Below are 4,790 nucleotides of genomic sequence, written 5' to 3'. Positions count from 1 at the left end.
ATTGTATAAGTAGTATTGTCTTAATAACCCAAGATCGACCATAATGTGTATGAATTACAGATAAAAATAGCATTTGGGATTTCATAGGCTTTCACATGATGTTTAGGACATTGATGTGCATTATTGGGGTTAGTCATCTAGGATGACACCTCTTTACACGAGTAAGGGCACTAAACACTGAGATAATCCAGATGGACATTTAGGATACTAGAAAAACATCTGTGGATTTCCATATAAAGAAAATAACATTACTTCATATATTGCTTTTGCTACTTACTCAGTGTAAATTCACTCACATGTTTGTTATGTGATTTTGCAAGTAAGGTCTCGGAGCAATAAGGTAGCAATAGGCAGACTAACGATACATCTCAATACGATGCATCTAGGCAAAGGCTTTGATGTCTTTATTTATGAATTATTTATTATATTAATATGAATCTTGTTGCATGTATTGATGCACTTGGACTTGATAGATATTTGTTTTGTATTGATTTGTATGGAGACATATTTATGTTTAGATAGTTTTAGATATGTTATTCAGATAGTGTTTGAATTACCATATTAATTTTTATAATGCACGTTTGAGATTGTAAGGTTGTTTTCAATGAATTACATTTAATAACTCTAATAGAATATTATAGAAGTCTGATATGTCACATATTTTAAGGTGTATATTTCGAATAGGAGTAAGTGCCTAGATAGGAGTGTTACAAATCACTTCTGCGTGTCAACCATTATAAGTATGGTTTAACTTGCATTTAAGAAATGGTATATCCTATTGAGATTGTGTGCTTGGTTTCAAGATAAGGAGATCAAACAGATTATTAGGTATTATGCATGAGGATATTGAGAAGGAAGTCCCGACCTAAGAGGGAAGCTAAAGGATGGCTTAGGGATAGACTTCAGGCGCAACTACAGTGCCTCAAGTTAATAATGCTACTATTATAAGGATTATACAAAAAGTCCCTTAAGCTAACCATAAGGTCTTAGAGAGTGTAGGCCACCTGATTCAAGTTACTCTTATTGTTAAACGGTAACCATCTCTTGTTTACCTACCAACCTAATATGAAAGAATAGGTGAGACCATGTAGAAGCCAGTGATAATGGTTGGGAGTAAAGGACAAATCTACCCTGTTTACAATTTAGTAAGAAAACACCAACCTTAGAGTTCCATGGTACACCCTAAGTGTAACATTCGAATTCAGGTGTGTCAATAAACTCGACTTCCAAAATTACGCCTAGAGTTAATTTTATAACTTCTTGTTTAAAGAAATTGCAAAAGAATTATAGAAAACTACTAAATGAGTAATAATTTTCAAAGGGGGTAAAATGGTCATTTTAGAAGGATTTAAGGGACAAAGTGGGAATGAAAATTGAATGGCACATTTGAAATTATATGGTGGTGCTAAAGGTTTTTGGTAATTGGATAAAGATAAAATAGTCATTTATGAAAAAGGTTAAGGGCAAATTGGTCCAAAAGGCTTATAAACCCATAACCTATTCATTTTCTTCTTCATTTAGCCGAGAGCCTCCATGAATTGAACTAAAGTTTTCTCTTAAGCAAAATTCATCAAAAAACCTAGTTAAACCACCTAATTTTTAGAGCCTCCAGTTATAAAAAGTGTAGATCTATCAATTCTGGTAAGTTCTAAGGTAAAAAATTTAATTTTTAAGAGATGTCAAGTTTAGGGTTTTGATGGATGATTATATTTTTGGTTGATTAAGGTTGCTAGGAAGAAGAAAAGAAGGAGGATAAGCTTAAATCACCTAATTAGCAAAGAAAATGTAAGAATTTTATATTTTACATACTTGAAGTAATTTGAGTTAGGTTATTTAAATGACCTTCACTTATATAAGTGTGTAAGATATTAGAATTATGGTGATTTATGCTTAAAAGGATAAAAAAATTCACTAGGATTCATGATGTAATTTTTGGCCATAAGGGCAAAAATATCATTTTACGTGATATAGGTTAATTTTGCTTAATTATGTACATGATATGTGTAATAACCCTTATATTAAGCCTACATTGTATATTTTTGAAATTAATTCAATGCATGAGATATAAATAAATGCTTGAGAAAATAATATGATGTTTGAGAAGGAGTGAAAAGAATAAGGGAAAATAATGAATGTGCATATTTCATATTATGATTAGACATGCATACATGAGAAATCATAGCATATGCATGATTTCAGAAAAAATAAAGAAAGAGGAAAACCATTTTCTAAGTTATGCATGTTTTCAGAAAATGGAAAACAAGTATTTTTGGTTTATAATGACTCATATGATACAGGAAAGCAGAAAACATGCTTAAAATCCTTACACGCGAGTTGTACTGTGTGGACAGCAAAAAAAAATAGTAAAATATGCGTATAAGAGAGAATTATACCTTGTATGATGACTGCAAGTATTGTCATATGTAGTCCAGACCAGTCAATAAAAAAAAAGAATTAGTAAATATTTTATGAAAGTCATTTACATCAGAATCATGCACACAAGCCTATGTGGCTGATAAAGAGTTGAGAAAAATGTATAAGCAGAAAATAGAAAAGTCATGACACTCATACATGCATAAATCATAACGAATTAATCATATTTGTATAGTAAGGAAATGAATAAATTGATGAAAGAAGAAAATTATGATATGTGTTTAATGCGTGTTTCGTGTCAATTATTTTATATATGAATAGCCCAGACACGCTGAGTATGGAAGAGATTAATATTGGTATGAAATGCTTTAAGTGTTGAGTATGATCTTCTTACTGAGCCATGGTCGCTCACTCCGTTTAATTTAATATTTTATAGGTAAAGAGTTACAGCAAAGGTTCCCGGGAAGTATTAGTGAGACATAAGGCTGAGGGAGGAAGGCACCATATTTTTGTTGATTTCTATGTATTGATGTATATGTGAATATATGCATATATATATATACTTGATGTAGATATTGGTGGATATGTATTGGTTATAAAATTTTTGTGGATGATAATTTTTATGATAGTTATTATTATGTACTTATTTTATTAATTGTGATTAAGTTGATGAAAATCTAATCGGTTGGTAGGACTGGTTTGTGTAAATTTCTAATTGGGAGTGTTACAGGGCATAATTAAAAAAGAAAAAAATTTCCTGGTCCCTCTAAAATAGGGGAACTCTTGTCATTTTTCTATAACATACCTATTGGTTAGGAGAGGTTACACTGAGTAGACTCATTGACAATTGAGACTAGTTTGAAGCCTGGTATGCTACTTATTTAATGAGAGCTAATGTCAAGACTTATTGGCAAGCACTGAAAATACACGACAAAAAACTGCAATAACTTATGTCACCAGATATTTTATATGTTTGAGCCCAATATTATCTCAATCTAAGACAGAAGCACATGACTGTGAAAGAGTTTTCTATTAAACTTAATGCATTGGCTCGATAAGCCTTAATAATAACCAACACAGGCAAAGGAAATATGGAGATCTTATTTAACAGGTTGAGATAAGATATCGCCAAAAATGTGTTGACTAGTGACAACCCTCCCAGATCTTATGCAAAAGTAATGAGGAGAGCCTAGAGATCTGAGGCTATAAGACTGAGGATGGCTTAAAAGAAAGGAAAGTGGTATAAATCAACCTTACTAGCTTTGAGAGGGAGGAAATCGTGATAGTCAAGGCAAGGGAAACTTCCAGTCTTAAGAATCTAAAAGGGGTTGAAGGAGTAAGAGGTCAAGATATAAGGAGCAACCTAAGAGGTAAAAGCTCCCAAGGTGAGAGGAGATCCCTACCTACTATAGATATGGTCGTAAGCATTTTAGGAAGTGTATATTAGCTCAAGGGTCTACTTTTGATATAACCAATTGGGACATTTTGTTCATCAGTGCACAACAGTCACGACGGCGTCTATTGAGTAAACAATCTGGGGAGGATAAGCTAAGGTCTATGTAACTACCCAGATTTAGGCTAAAGACAACCCATTTATAATGTAAGTTGTTTTTCCGTTCTTGTCTATTATATAAATTGATTTATTATGGTGTTAATCACAGTTTCATAGCTCAAAGGATTATTGAAAGGTTAGGGTTAACACTTACCTCTATGATTGACATTAGCATCGAGATGTTCAATAAGAATAAAATATTGTAACCAAATGTTAGACGAGTCAATATTTTTTAGAGGTCGTGGATGGTCGTAGACGTGATCATGTTTGACATGCCAAATTTTGACATCATCTTAGGTATAAATTTCCTATGTTACTATAGAGCTAAGATTAACTACAGGAAAAAGAAAGTTCTATTTTAACTTGACAATCATAAAGAGCTCACTTTTGCAAAGGGTTGTGTGTTGAGTATATTGATCAATAGTGTGAAAACTAGAAAGATGTTAAGCAAAAGATATACGGGATATCTGGTGCATCTAGTAAACAAAGTTGATGAATTAGTACCGAGTTTCCAAATATTCCCATTGCATCTAAATTTCAAAATGTGTTTTCTAATGATTTATCAAGATTGACAACTGATCTATCAAGATTAACAACTGATAGAAAGGTTGAGTTTAGCATTGAGTTGACTCCCAAGACAATGTCTAATTCTAAAGCCCAATATCGTATGGCCACAACTAAACTCCAAGAGTTGAAGAAGCAATTGTAAGACCTTATAACTGGCAATTTCATCAAATCCAATCATTCACCTTAGGGTGTATCAATTCTCTTTATGAAAAAGAAGGATAAATCGATACGTATGTTTATTCATTATTGAAAGCTAAACAAAGTGACAATAAAGAATAACTACCCACTACCACGAATT

This window comes from Mangifera indica, chromosome 9, assembly GCF_011075055.1.
Source record: "Mangifera indica cultivar Alphonso chromosome 9, CATAS_Mindica_2.1, whole genome shotgun sequence".
Lineage (NCBI taxonomy): Eukaryota > Viridiplantae > Streptophyta > Magnoliopsida > Sapindales > Anacardiaceae > Mangifera > Mangifera indica.
Note: the sequence above shows the minus strand (reverse complement) of the source record.